Below are 16,885 nucleotides of genomic sequence, written 5' to 3'. Positions count from 1 at the left end.
ATTCCTTGCGAGCTTACGTATGTCCTCAGCAGTTACAGCCCATGTTTCACTGCCATGTAGCATGGTTGTTCGTACGCATGCGTCATACAGTCTGCCTTTTACTCTGAGTGAGAGTCCCTTTGTCGCCAGCAGGGGTAAGAGCTCTCTAAACTTTGCCCAGGCTATTCTTATTCTAGCAGCTACACTTTCAGCGCACCCACCCCCACTACTAACTTGGTCGCCCAGATAGCGGAAGCTATCGACTACCTCTAGTTTTTCACCCTGGAATGAGATAGAAGTTGTTTCCTGTTTGTTTGCAGTCTTTATTGCACCTGAACATCTGCCACAAACAAAAACTAACTTGCTAGTTAACCTGCCTTTGATGTTGCTGCACCTCTTATGTGTCCATAGCTTGCACCGGGTACATCTTATAGAGTTACTACCTACTCCTTTTCTACATACTGAGCAGGGCCATCTACCTGAAGGGGTTTGTGTTTTATCTACCTTCCTACTTATTAGGATTTTGGTTTTAGCTAGGTTGACACTAAGGCCCTTCAGTTCTAGACCTTGCTTCCACACCTGAAACTTCTCCTCTAGTTCTGATAGTGACTCCGCAATTAGGGCAAGGTCATCAGCATAGAGGAGCTCCCAGGGGCAACCTGTCTTGAACTCCTCTGTGATTGCCTGGAGGACTATGGTAAATAATAGGGGGCTGAGGACGGAACCTTGGTGGACCCCTACCTCTACCCGGAATTCATTGCTGTACTCATTTCCAACCCTCACCTTACTGGCCGCATCTCTGTACATGGCTCGCACAGCTCTCACTAGCCATTCTTCTATCCCAAGTTTCCTCATTGACCACCAGATAAGGGATCGGGGGACCCTGTCAAAGGCTTTCTCCATGTCAACGAAAGCCAGGTACAGAGGTTTATCCTTGGCTAGGTATTTCTCTTGCAACTGTCTCACTAGAAATAAGGCATCAGTAGTGCTTTTACCTGGCACGAACCCAAACTGCATCTCATCTAAATTGATTCGCTCCCTAATTAGTTGGGCTATGACCCTCTCTGTAACTTTCATAACCTGATCTAACAGCTTGATGCCTCTGTAATTATTTGTATCTAAAGCGTCCCCTTTACCTTTGTAGCAGTTGACTATGATGCTGCTACACCAGTCATAGGGTATGACTCCTTCGTGTATCACCTGGTTCGTAATACGGGTGACTAGGCTATAGCCAACACTGCCAGATATTTTGAGCATCTCTGCAGTGATTCCTGATGGGCCGGGGGCTTTCCCGGTCTTCATACTCTTAATTGCTTTATCTACCCTGGTACTATCAACTCGGATAGCTGGTCCCTCTATTGGGTCGACATAAGGCAGGCTCTCTTTCTCCCATTCATTCTCTTTATTAAGCAATCTATCGTAGTGGCATCTCCAGACCTCTTTCTTTGCATCCTCATTTAATGCAAGCGTACCATCATCCATGCGAACACATTTCTCTCCTACAACATCACTATTCTCTCTCCTACACTGTCTTGCAACCCGAAATACCTCGAGTCTTTGGTCCTCACGGCGCAGAACATTGGCAAATCTTTCCTTATCTGCTTCCCCTCTGGCTAAATAAACCTGTCGCCTAGCCTCCCTTCTGGCACATTGGTACAATTCCCTGCTACCACCGTTCTTCCAGTCCTTCCAAGCTTGTTTCTTTTGTCTAATAGCCCTGTCTACCTCCTTGTTCCACCACCACGTTACTCTGGGTTGGGAGGGGACCTTACACCACCCACAAATCTGGTCGGTGGCTTTCAACAGGTTGTCCCGCAGAAATCTCCAATTGTCTTCCACGTTGTATGATGCTATATCCCCTTCTATTTCGTTAAATGCTTCAAGTAACTTGTCTCTAAGTCTCTGTCCGTTTGCAGGGTCTTTAAGCTTCCACACCCTTCTTCTCCAAGCCTGTCTAATTCTGGGCACCCATTTTGCCTTGATCCCAAAGTCGCTAACTACTAATCTATGTTGTGGGGTACATTCTTCGCCAGGGTAGGTTTTGGCATTTATAAGCCGCCCTCTTTCCCTATTTCTGGCGAGGATGTAGTCGATTTGGCTAGAGTGTCTGCCGGAGCGGTAGGTGACTAGGTGACTGGCAGGTTTCCTGAAGTTGGTATTGCAGACCATAAGATATGTATGTATGTATGTATATACATACATACATATATATATATATATATATATATATATATATATATATATATATCGTCGATGTATCATATATCCCAAAAAGAAGCACACTCTAAAGCAAAGAACAGTAATGTATTTATAAGTAGCTATGTCTATGTTTGGTCATAGAGTGACCAATGGTTTTGCATCCACAAAGGGCTTAGCCCCGTAAATGCAGCAAACTTTGTACAGCCAAGCGAGCAAGAATACTCAAAATCCCTGAAACTTGGATCACTGAACACTTTCCAGGAAATTTACAGTCTTTGCATCCATTTCAAATGCTACCTGCTGCAAGCATGGGATTCCTCGTTCCCCAATTATACTCAGAAGGTTCCTTACGATTTGAAAGTAGCCCAAGGGAAAAATCCCCTGTTCCTCCTCTTTTGGCCCACAAGAACTGGTCTAAGGAAGATAACCTGTCCTCACTGACCCCAGACTATTTATTTTTTCGTGACTTACTGACGTAACAAATTCCTACCTCCAGAGGTAACGAGTTACATTTGTCTTCGGCTTTAGAGTCTGATGAGACATCACGGGGCTAAGCTGTTTGTGCATGTGAAACCATTGGTCACCAGACATACACTTAACTACTTATATATATATATATATATATATATATATATATATATATATATATATATATTAGGGTGTTCGGAAAGTAATTACGTTTTTTTCACCGCTATGAAATGTTAATCAACCAATCACATCAAAGCCAAGGTCGAATGGAAGGGAACTGTCTAGAAATAGCATATCAGCTCTTCTATGCGGCAATGTGTCATTCATAGTTATTTCAGTAATTAACCTCATGGAAGATAAGTATACATAGTAAGTAATGGCGAATATGTTGTTTTATAAAAACAACTTATTTGCCATTGCTTACTATACGAGTTTTGAAAGAAAAGTACTGGTACAGAAGCACTAAAAAACATTTGTGAAGTGTATCTGGATGCAGTGAAGTTTGTACACGTCAGCTGTGGTTTGAAAGGTTTAAAGATGACGATTATGACATATCTGACAAGCCTCACTCTGGAAGACGATCCACTCTGAATGATGATCTTTTGAATGAGATTATTATATCAGACCCACGTCAAAGCACCAGAGATTTGGTACAAAAATTTAATGTGTCATTTTCAACTATCCACAAACATCTCAAATAGATTGGGAAAATATGCAGAGAGAGAACTAGAGTCCCATATGAGCTTACGCTTGAGAACCAAACACAACATTCCACCATCTGCAGCAGTCTTCTAACCAAGAATAACAAGCTATCATTTCTGAAGCACATTGTTGCAGATGATGAAAAATCACAACAGAAAATGAAAAAGACAATGGTTATCACATAATAAGAGGCCAGTGACAACACAAAAACCAGAACTCCATCCACAAAAATCCTAGCTCTGTGTTTAGCAGAACATGAAAGGTATCATCCATTACAAGCTACTGGAACATGGAAGGACCATCAATGTATATGTCTATTGCCAACAACTTGATTGTGTAAATGAAAAATTACGTCCAAAGTGGCCAACTTTGTTAATATATATATATATATATATATATATATATATATATATAAATATATATAAATTTAATGAATGGAGTAAAATGCATATTTTAACTAAACAGGAGTTACACCACAGTTATTTTGTGATCTTTGCTACCCTGGTATCTATTAACCAATTTATTTTGTCCGAGTTATTTATTAATTAGGAGAAAATAAATATATATAATTATATATATATATATATATATATATATATATAATGCATTAAAAGTCAGTTTCAGTCTTGCTTGTTTGCTTGTAATGTTACTCAGCAAAACTGGTACATAATGGGAAAATACCATGAATTAAGTTTACCTTGAAATGTTAATATGAATCCAATGAAACAAGTTTCGTGCAAATTGGTAGTTTTCAATATAATAAAGATTTTCAGAGTATAAATACCCAAAATGGTGCATAATGGGAAAATGTTATGAAAATAATCTTCATTCTGAAAAAGAAGAAACTCTTATCTTTCTATTAGACAGTAAGTTGACAATGAAAAAAAAAACATTTTTTTTTTCTACTATTTCTATTTTCGCTTTTGTTAAACACAATATTTTAAGCATTTACAAATATTTTAAAGTGAATATGATTTCAAAAATGTAAGCTGTTTGTACAGTAAATATGTATATTTTAGCTTTCTTTAAACAGACAATATTTTAATGTTTTTTAAAATTATTTTCAAGTGAATACCATTACAAAAATTTTTTTGGCATATTTAAAAAATATTCTAAAGTGAAAATGACTTTAAAAGTTCAATAGATATTTCATAAAAGACCTGTTCTTAACCTCAGTATGAAATAGTTTTTTTGAGTGCACTCAACGTTCCTCCCCTCCAAATATTTGACTGCTATTTCTAGCTCGCCCTGCTACCATGTAACAGCTATTTGCAATAAAGGACCTGAAATACCTGTTATGTGGTAGCAGAGTGTGCAAGAAATAGCAGCCAGATATTTCCAACCCACGAAATAAAACTCTGTTGCTGGAAAACTCAGTTTCCCAGTGACCCAATGAGTCACAGGTATACACACACACACACACACACACATATATATATATACAGGGTCTTGCAGATAAAATGAGACCAATTTTAAGCAGTTGACTTAGTGGGTTTAACATTTCATTTTTTGATACAACCTTGCTTGAAAATCTAATCCTCGTCTTTATTTTACAGGTAAATAGCAAACTGATTTGACAGTAGAATGTCATGGAACAACAGAATCATTCTGCTATTGCTGCTTTGGTGTGTGCTGGGCACACTGCCAATAAAATTGTTACATTGATGAAACTTTCAAAAGCAAGTTTATCGTATGTATAAACAATTTAAAGAATTGGGAAAGATTGATAGAAAAGAACACAAAACTTGAAGTGATTTCAAACGCAATCCAGAATTTGTCGCTGACCTCAAATGCCCGATTGAAGCCAACACATCCAAATTAATGACAGCTCTTGCAAAGAAATGCAATGTGTCCCATTCCACGATGTCCAGAGCTGTGAACAGGAACCTTGACATGACTAGCTATGTTCAATGACATTGTCACCTCCTAACAGCCAAGGCCAAAGCAATCAGAACTGTGAGATGCCCAAGCATCAATGTACAGGAAAAATTCTTTGTGTTTGTGGACAAGAAGTTCACTGTGAGCACTAAGGTGAATTGCAGAAGTTCTTGAGTGATTGCACACAACCCTTCTGACATCCCCCCTGTGTTTGAGACTAAGGATCCTGCTTCTGTGATGGTATTTGGAGCCATGGTGAGTGATGAAAGTTTCATGGACCCACACATCATTGAGTCTGGCTTGAAGATTGGTACAAAAGAGTATCTAGATATCCTGCAGAACTCTGTTACCTTCGATGGAGCAAAAGTTTGGGCTTGACAATGTGGTGCTTATCCAGGATTCTACATCATGCCATAGGTCAAAAGCAACATAGGCCTTCCTTGGTGAGAAGGTACCATTTTTTGTGAGGGCCAACATCTGGCACAGTAATAGCCCAGATCTCAACTTTCTCGATGACATTTTATGGGGCGTACTTCAAGCAAGGTCCATTGCTTCACCACACTCGAGTATCAACAATTTGAAGACCTGCATCATGCATGCAAAATTAAAAAGGTGGAGGTTGTGGCAGCTGAAAAAAATGTCGTTCTTGTATGAAGGCAGTAATTGTCTTGACCATACGTGTACTGATGAACAAAAGATGCAGCTTACTTCACAGTTTTGCTGTATTGATTGAGAAACCAGTGGTTTACCGTTAAGTTAAATGTTTTTAAGAGATTAATTTTGAAAGCTGCATTTCCTCGCTTTCGGTAAATATGTTGCTTATTTTTTGGTAGTTTTTGACTTATTTAGTCCCTCTAAGCGCGAGGCATTACTATATAGTTAATGCCCTTATATAAATTATATATATATATATATATATATATATATATATATATATATATGTATGGTTAATGAACGGATACTGTAAAAGTGACTATGCTTTACCAGTAAGCTACCAGGTATAAGTCATTCGTTTTATTATCTAATAATAATAATATATATATATAGATAGATATATAGTTTTAGGGAAAATAACCAAGTTTCAAGAACTCATCAATGAAAATCCACTATCACATATAGAAAAATTAACAATTAAAAGCACAATAAATGAGTATAATATAAAACAAAGTAAATATCATAAGATAAAGATATAGATAGATAGATAGGGTGTGGCCTAGCATATAAAAAAAATCTGAAAATTAAGAAAAAATTGTATTACACGTGTATAAGGTATGACCACTAGGTGGACATCCAATATTCTAGAAAGAGGTCATCAACGACCCAACCACAAAGAAAAATAATGTTCTCCAGAAAATTTCGCAAAATGCCAGAACAGGACAAAATGAGAAATATACAGAATAAAGAATTATCTATGGACTGCAGTTTCGAACATTAACGTTTTACTTACGTAACAACACCCGTGTTCTCATCAGCATAGACGTTCTAGAATCAATATAATTTGCAGAACTATACACAAATTGTCTTCATGAAACAAGACTTGAATATAGTTCTACCAATTACATTGGGGCTATTTTTCAAAATGCCTCGGCTCCGGCGCGCAAAATTCTGGAAACAATTCTGCAGAGAATAATTCACTGCAGTATATGTTGCCGGCTGGAGGACATAACTATTTAAATTATTATTTATTTATATAGATAGGGTGATTCAATTTATGCATCCAAAGATCCTTCATCACCACTTCATCCCATGTCTTCCTGGGTCTACCCCTTCCATGGGCTCTTTCCACAATTAGAGCTTGGCACTAATTTTTGCATGGATTCAAGTACCCTGACCACCTAATATGCTGCAAATCCCTTACTTTTATTCAGAAAAAAGGAGTAGGGGGACTGTTTCTTTCTTTACCTATATTTTTAGATAATATTTTGCTGAAATACGTTTTCGAGAGAGTGTGAATTACATTAGACTGAAAATTCAAAGAAGTTTGAAATGAATAAGTGAAAATGCAGAGGTTACAGAAGTTAGTGGTAACGATGAAGTTTGTGGTAAGAAAGAATGATAAATGATTCATCTAAAAGAACATGTTAGAGTTTGTGTGTGTGAAACAAGTAAAAGTATAATATTAAAACAAAATGTTTCATACTGCTTAGAATCACGTTTTGTTCACACATTTTTGCCTGTCAAATATTTTTGCTCAACATATGTACATATATATACACATATGTACATTCATATATATACACATACATGCACATATACACATACATACATGCATACATACATACATACATACATATAGATAGATACATACATACATGCATGCATGCATACATGATTTCTGCCTCATGCTTTCCACTCTGATACATCAGTACTGAGCGTTGAATTTTGCATTTGGTCCTGGAATGTTTAGTTTGCTTTGCTTTTCTGCTTCAGCAAATTTTGGACAATTATTATTTTCATCTTGTTTGACTTTTTAACATTTTCTTTTGTTGTAAGATTGCTATATATATATATATATATATATATAATAATAATAATAATATTAGGGATAAAAATCCAAAATTACAGGTAAAAACTCAATTAAAATCAATTTATAAAAATTAAAATTAAATTAAGTTTCACAGTATTAAATATATATAAATATATAGTTTTAGGGAAAAGAACCAAGGTTCATGAACTCATCGATGAAAATCCACTGTCGCATATAGAAAAATTAATAAGTAAAAGCACAATAAAGAAGTATAATATAATACAAAGTAAATATCATAAGATAAAGATAATATTATATTACACTTATTTATTGTGCTTTTACTTATTAATTTTTCTATATGTGACAGTGGATTTTCATCGATGAGTTCATGAACCTTGGTTCTTTTCCCTAAAAATATATATATATATTTGCTTGCTCTGCATAATTCCGCATGCACTCTAATAACTGAACTAGCATGTTCAACCCTTTTAGCCAACAGGTTTGGGGATCTGATGATTCGCCATAAAGTTAAACCCTTTATAAATGTGAAACCTAAGATAATCCCATAAACTGGTCTTATCTAACTTATATATATATATATATATATATATATATATCAAAATAAGCAACAAGTATATCCAGAGGTAATGCAGTACGATCGTTTCATGCAACTCCATTTAATTGCACAATGTAACCATTATATTATATCAATTTAAATACAGAGCAATCCTCAGCTGCACAAAGACATAGAATTTAATTAAATCAAAATGATATTAGATAATTAAGACCATCATCATCACAGCCCAGTCCCGTATCTGTTTGGAGTTACTAACCTCCCAGAGTAGTTTGGGGTCCATGTCTTATACACATTAGGTGGTATCAAAAAGTTTCTGAACTACTTATGTTCAATAAAAAATAACTTATTTACCTAAGTTTCAACATCATCCTCAAAATAATCACCTTGTCCAGCATTCCTGCCACTTTGGGAATCCAGCTTTAAAGTCGCTTTCCATAAGCAAGTCAAGGATCTTCTGCGATTCGCTCGACAACAATGTTAAAACGGTGACTTTTGAGCTGCATTTTCATCTTAGGGAAGAAATGGAAGTCCACAGGTACTAAATATGGTAAATAGGGCGGATGCAGAAGTGATAACCTGTTGCTTTTGGCAAAAAACTCATGAGTGAGGAGAGCTCGGTGACAGGGTGCATTGTTGTCATGAAGAATCCAATTCTCCATGCTCCATAGATCCAGTTGTTTTTGCTGAATGTCCTCCCTCAAACACTTCAAAACGTCGCAGTAGAACTCTCAGTTGACAGTCTGACCCTGGGGGACGAATTCTTGATGCACAATACCATGGATGCTGGAAAAAACGATGAGTAAGCTCTTGATTGAGCTGTGGCTTGGTCGTGCCTTCTTTGGTCAAACAGATGAAGGGCTGTTCCATTGCAACAGCTGTTGATTCGTCTCACTGTCACACCCGTAGGCCCAAGTCTCGTCACCAGTGATGATCCTTGACATGAAGGATGGGACATCAGCGGCACATTGATGGGGATCTTAACAGACTTCGACGCGATGTTCTTTCTGCTCAGTGGTCAGCAGGCGGGGGAAAAACTTGGCAGAGAAACGCCACATGTTCAATTCAGACATTATGATTGCCTGCACAGACCAACAACATCAGCAATGTCGTTGATTGCCCTCAAATGATCCTCATGCACAAGCTGATGGATTTTCTTTACATTTCCGGGAGTGACGCCCATGGCAGGTCTTTCAGAGATGTTCTTTTGCTTTTGAAGCACCTGTGCCACTCGAAACATTGCGTACAACCCATTGTCTCATTGCTGTAAGCTTGCTGAAGCATGCTCAATGTCTCTATAACAGACATCCCAAAATTTTACATTGGCTCTTTGTTCCAACTTCCTGTCCATGACAAAATCGCCGTCTACAGCATACACATGATCACAAAAACACAAATTTCCAGCTTGTAAAGTAAACACAGCGATGTCACTCGGTACACTACTCATGAAGGTCACTGCACATGCAACCATGGGCTGCAATCTGTTGGCATGCTACAGAACTAGTCTGGGAACTTTTTGATATTTCACCATAATTTCAACATAATTTCTATGTTGTTACTAATGCTACAAAATGTATATCTTTGTCTAAGTATCACATCTTCTGAATTCAATATAGGAAAACTGCTGAGCTTATGACAACTATTTAGACACAGACATATGTCCATTATCCACTGCTGTACTCTTGTTTCCAGTTGCCTTTTACTTAATGGCATGGCAGTTTTGGAGAAATGTTTTGATTCTTGAAATTATCTAATCATCTAATTTGGAGTTGATTGCAATTTCCACAAGGCATTTGTTTACTCTTCTCTCTAAAGGGAGACAATTTCAGAAAATCAAAAATTTAGCTTACATAGTAATTGACATATCTTTATTCTACTCTTGTAAGTGTCAGATAAAATTTGTTAAACTGGATGCTTTTCCTGTCACAAACACTGACTGACTTCCAAATAAGGTAACACTCCACTCAGTTCTTTGATTATAGAGACTTCATATGTTTTCCGGGAAGATTGCAAATGAACATCACCAACTGTATGATGGTGATGTCTGTTTACATCCCCCATATCCGTCCTGTGTTTCTCCTGTTTTCTATGTTTCTTTATTGTCTTCTTGTGTCACATTTTAGAGTGTGTATGTACGTACACAAACAATGGATTTCTTTCAGTTTCTGTCTACCAAGTCCACTCACATGACTTCAGTCAGCCCAGAGCAATGACGATGATGATGATGATGATGATAATGATGGTGATGTTGAGAATGATGATGTGATGAAAAAGATGGTTATGAGTATATATATCAGAATAACGAGTTATTTATAAGGGATTATCAGTCCTGACAAAATACTTCTCAAATTCTCTGTTAATACAAATACACCAGGCTAACAAAAGGTTTTCAGATTAGTAACAAACACCAAGTTATCCCAAAGCAAGATCTGTAGTTAAATTTCATCACTTGTTGCCTTTGTAAATCCATCATTGCATTCCCCAGTTAATATGGTATTTTTCACAGAGTGATATACAAGAAAAGGCATAACTGATAGATTTTACATTTTTCTTTATTTATGCATCTTAGAGTTACAGCTGTTTCTGATATGCATTATAGAGGCATTCATAGTTCCATTTTCTCAGTCGGTAGATAGAGTGACTGAAAAAAAAATTGAATGACCTTAACAATTACTATCATTTTCAGAATCCATACATTCTGATGATAATAGTATTTGTTTGGGTCTTTCAATTTTTTCAGTCGGGCAATTGCGTAAACAGAACTATGAATGCATCTATAATGCATATCAGAAACAGCTGTAAGTCTAAGATGTACAAATAAAGAAATATGTATAGAGTGGGCTAAGAGTCATAAACAAATAAGTTCAAAAACACTTCAGAATTGACAAAGACATGCTTTGATTTTTCTAAAATTGAATATAATACATAAAAATAATGATAAATACACACGTATGTGTATATGAAAAAAATGAATAATAATAATAATAATGATTTTTCTTCAAATTGTGGCACAAGGCCTGTAATTTTGGGGAGGGAATAAGATGATTATATTGACTCCAGTACTCAACTTTTACTTCTTTTGTCGACCTTGAAAAGATGAAAATCAAAGTCGACGAAATTTGAACTCAGAACTTAAAGAGGGACAAAATACCTATTTCTTTACTTCCCACAAGGGGCTACACACAGAGGGGACAAACAAGGACAGACACAGGATTAAGTCGATTATATCGACCCCAGTGCGTAACTGGTACTTAATTTATCGACCCCGAAAGGATGAAAGGCAAAGTCGACCTCGGCGGAATTTGAACTCAGAACGCACTGGCAGACGAAATACCGCTAAGCATTTCGCCCGGTGTGCTAACGTTTCTGCCAGCTCGCCAATAAGTATTTTGTCCGGCATGCTAACCATTCTGCCACAGCTTTCCACCTTAATAATAATAATAATAATAATAATAATAATAATAATAATAATAATAATGGTTTCCAATTTTGCCACAACAGCAGCAGTTTTGGGGGGGAGGGGATGAGTTGATTATATTGACCCCAGTGGTACTTAATTTGTTGACCCCAAAGGATAAAAGGCAAAGTCAATATCTGCGGAATTTGAACTCAGAATGGAGTGACGGGCGAAATACCGCTAAGCATTTTGTCCAATGTGAAACAATTCTGCCAGCTAGCCTCCTTAATAATAATAATAATAATAATAATAATAATAATAATAATAATAATAATAATCATCATCATCATCATCATCGTTTAACGTCCGCTTTCCATGCTAGCATGGGTTGGACGATTTATTATTATTATTATTATTATTATTATTATTGAATGAGAGAGCAGTGCATGCCATCAAAGTGACACTGGGATAACATATACGAAGCCCAGTATACCCATCATGACTACCCATCAGATAAGGGTACACCAGGCACGTGCATGACATAGTCATCTCATATCAAGATAACCAGCACATGACCTTGCAAGTGGTGGTCCAGTTAGAATTTTCTTCAGGTCTAGTAGCCCACCCCGCTCAAAAGGTCACTGAATAAGGGTTGTTTAAAAATGATGAACAAAATACACGTTTCCAAAGGTGAATTATCCAAACCCCAAAGAATTCCTCTCAATACATGGCTATGATGCTTCCCCACTACTTCTGCTCATGATCAGAGATACATCAGCCTAAGGACATGCTCAACTGGTTACGGTCAAGCAACTGACAAGCAAATCTGTGGTATTGAGCAGAATATTTGCTGTAGCCCATCTTTTATACCAAGACAAAACAGTGTACATGATAACATTTCCAGTCAATTAAGATCAGAAGCCATGAGAGCCACTGCTTGGTTATTAATTCTATTCTAAGCACAAGGCCTTGAAAATATTGGGGGAAGGGGGTTAGTCAATTACATTGACCCTAGTGTGTAACTGGTACTTATTTCATCAACCCCTGAAAGGATGAAAAGCGAAATTGACCTTGGTAGAATTTGAACTTAGAACATAGCGGCAGATGAAATACCGCTAAGCATTTCACCCGGCGTGCTAATGATTCTGCCAGCTCGCCACCTTCTTCTTCTTCTTCTTCTTCTTCTTCTTCTTCTTCTTCTTCTTCTTCTTCTTCTTCTTCTTCTTCTTCTTCTTCTTCTTCTTCTTCTTCTTCTTCTTCTTCTTCTTTTTCTTCTTCTTCTTCTTCTTCTTATTATTATTATTATTACTACGTGCTTTCACTTCACTACCGAGCGCAGCTCTGTGCGCCTTGGGTATGTGCTGTGGTTTGCTGTGGTGCTCTTATGGTTACTGTATTGAAAGTGTTTTGCGTAGGATGTGTGCTGTGCCCAGTAGTGCAATTTTCTGTATGTTATATATATTTGTAAGTCCTGGTGTTTTTGTTATGTATTTGTCTGAATATTTTTTTATTATACCTAAGGCACCTACTATAATAGGAATTGTTTCTGTTTTTAGATTCCACATTCGAGTTACCTCTATTTCCAGGTCTTTGTATTTTGAAAATTTTTCCATTTCTTTTAGAGAGACGTTGTCATCTGCTGGTATTGATACATCAATTAGAAAGCATTTCTTTTTCTTCATGATCTTTGACAACTATATCTGGTCTATTTTCCTTAATTTCTCTATCTGTGTGTATTGGCATATCCCAGAGTATGGTTGCTTTCTCGTTTTCTGTGACCTTTTCTGGCGTGTGTTTATACCATCTTTTTTCTGTTTTTATTCCATAGTGTTGGCATAGCTTCCAGTGTATATAGGTCCCAGTTCTGTCGTGCCTGTGAATATATTCCTTCTTAGCCAGGACTGGGCAGCCAGAGATAATATGATTTATTGTTTCTTGTCCATCTCCACAAATTCTACAGTTACTTGTTATGTTTCTTTTCATTATGTGTATTTAGTAATTTCTGGTGGGGAGGCTTTGGTCTTGTGCAGCAATTATTATTATTATTATTATTATTATTATTATTATTATGTTGTTGTTGTTGTTGTTGTTGTTATTAATAATAATAATAATAATAATAATAATAATAATAATAATAATAATCATTTACTTGCCACAAAAGCAAAGGATGAGGGGAACAATACAAAAATAGATATAAAGTGTGGGGATTTACATATAATGAAATGATAAAAAGAAGGGTAAGTACACACGGTATACACTGAAAAAGAAAAGACATATACATAGTATACAATGGTTTAAAAACAAAGGGGAGAGAATGATAGAGATATAGCACTCCTAATACAGGAGGATTTCTTGGGATATTTGGGGAACCCCACTGTCTGAGATTTCCCTGAACACCAAGAGCAAGTGACCTCTCCAATTCCTTCTCTCCAACTTGCAGGTCTATAGTGAGAGAGGTACCGTCCACTTTTGTCATTTTCGCAACTTTCACCCACTTATCGAATGCTTTCAAGAACAGCCTTTCTCTCTCCACTCTCGATTTCTTTTCAAGTGAAACTTGAAGAAGTCAATGAGAGCTCTACCAAAGAGGAATGTATCTGTCCTCATGCCTTTCAGCCTTGTCCACCAAACAACCTTTTTCGTCACAGCCACTAGGCAAAGGAAAACTGTCTTGCCTACCTGATTGAAGGAGGGCGGTGAGGCAATCATTCCTACAGACTCGACCGACAGTGAGATCCGTCCTACATGTGACAACAGCTGTTCGACATAACCCAACAAGTCAGCAATGCCCAAACACTGAACGGGTTCGTGCAGAATGGTTTCTTCACTCTGTGTGCACCTCAGACAAGTCTGTCTGAGAGCACATCCGTGCCTGTAGAGTTTATCTCAAACCGATAGTACCTCCCAGTAGATTGCCAGACCAAGGACATCTGGAAATTATCCATGATAGTTCCCAACCAGAAAGGCCTCCGGAACAGACTAGCCAGTTTGTTTGCGTTGGTGCCTAGAGTCTCTCCAAGAACATCATTGCATTTTCCCACCACTAATCCTCTATAAATTTCTAAAGCAGAACATCCACCAATCCCATTGCTCGACTGGTAGAGGGCTGTGAGCACCTGACAATATTCTAGGTGCCAGGTGCCCATTCTCTGTCTTTTCTTTATGCTGGACTGCAGCTCCATCAAGGAAATGAGCTGCAGAAAGACGAGCCTCACAAACGGAGCCCACACACGCTCACCGTCCAGAAATTGTTGCAGGTGGCATAACCAAAAAGCATGTCTGCACATTAGAAGCCACAGCATACCTGATCCACCACTCAAAGGATGCTGGCAACAGACTAACCACCTGACCATTGGAACATATCCCTTCCACAGGAACTTAAATAAGAGACGCTCAAGCCTGGTCAAGCAGTAACTGGGATGAGACACAATGGTCAGATGATAAATGATAACGGAGGTGATGTAAGCATTTGCCACTTCTGCCCATCCATTGCTAGTGTTTGCATGAAGCCAGTAGGTTCAGCTACTATTGATTGCCATGTATGCTTAGTTATGTAATATCAAGCACTTACTGTATTTTGTGTATTGTTTTAGTTGGAGACGTAGATGTATGTATTCCAATGTGTTAAAATTTTCAGATAATATAACTTAGGAATATAATGGTTCTTTTGTTTAGTTCATCTACAAAGTCCTTCTGTTGTTCAGTTAGATGCTAATGATGAATAGTCGATTTTTATTGCCCACAAGGGGCCGACATAGAGGGGACAATACAAGGACATGTGGGGACATATAACAAATTTTAAAAAAAGGACCACAAGTGCATGTTACAATGAATGACAAAATGAAAATGAGAGATGAAATGAAGTATTCTCAGCTCCACCTCTGAGTTGCTTCTTTTTTCCTTTGTTCATTTTTTCTTTTTGTACTTGGTGCCTTTCAAGATGTCGAAACCGTACTCCTTTAGTAATTGCGTGTAATCTATGTTCCATGGTAATTTTTGAATGTCTAGTTCGACTTCCCACATTTTAAATCCTCCTTTGAATTTTGTAACTTTTTCCCTCTGCTCCTCATCCAACAACAGGCAGCAATGCCACCCTTGTACATTGTCGAACTTGCAAGTGTCCACCACTCTTATATTTTTCCACTTTTTATTTCTTCACACAGGTCCTTATTAGTATTGTCATACATAATAGCAAAGTTACTTCTTTTCTTTTTTTCAGGAGGTGGAGAGGTTGAACGGCTTGTGTCTGACTGTATTTGTTTTTGTGTTGGAGTGGGATAAGGAGCGGGTGGGAGGAAGGGGGTGTGGGTGGGTGTTGGATGGAGTGGGGTTCTGTATTTATTTTACCTGGTTTCCTCCTATTTCTTTCCCTATTCTTGCCTGGTGTCACCCATTCACCTTCTGTTCCGCTTTCTTTTGTTTCTGCTGGTGGTGGTAATGTTATTTTTTTCCTTTTCTCTTGCCGGTTCTTCCTTTCTCTTTTTGTCTTGTAGAGGGCAGTTTGCTCTAATGTGGCCTTTCTGGCCGGAATCCTGCTCTCTACCCTAACTACCATTATTACACTGTCAAATGCTATTGTTTCCGGCAGCTCTTCTATTATTTCCTTCGGTCCTTGTATCATCATATTTAGGGATTGCCCTTTCCAGTTTCTTGTTTCCATCTTGGTGGCCTGGAAAACCGCTATCTCTTCCTCATTGCTGAACAAGACAGCAGCTGCTATCCAGGCCATGTCGGTGTCTGGGGGGATTCCCTCTACGTTAACCCTTATGGCACACCTTCCACGATATATCGGCAACATCACCACTTCATCAGTTCTTAAGATTGTTGCCATGTTCAAATTTGCTACGGTTGCATCCTTAAATCGAACTTCAGCTGTTCCAAATTTACTCCCTCTGGTTAGATATTTGATTTCCTTCCAGACTGGCCTTAGTGCTTTCTCTACTTGATTTGTCGTCATTTTGTTGATTCTTCCTGCGTCCACTGAATATGTTTTGTATACTACCGTACATTCCACCATATTAAGGATAATATCCATTGGGGCTGCCACTTCCACATTAGTTCCTTCCCTTTTCATCATTTTTGAACAGTCCTTCCACTCGTTTCTTTCCATATTGTACTCCGATATTTTTGTCACCTCAGCAAAGCTTCTATCTAGCCTTGCTTTTTTCTCCTTCTTAGTGGTCCATGGAATGTCCGACTGCTCAGAATTGGATACCTCAGT

The sequence above is a fragment of the Octopus bimaculoides genome, chromosome 8 (assembly GCF_046866305.1).
Source record: "Octopus bimaculoides isolate indiv1 chromosome 8, ASM4686630v1, whole genome shotgun sequence".
NCBI classification, from domain to species: domain Eukaryota; kingdom Metazoa; phylum Mollusca; class Cephalopoda; order Octopoda; family Octopodidae; genus Octopus; species Octopus bimaculoides.
This window is presented reverse-complemented; position numbering follows the sequence as displayed.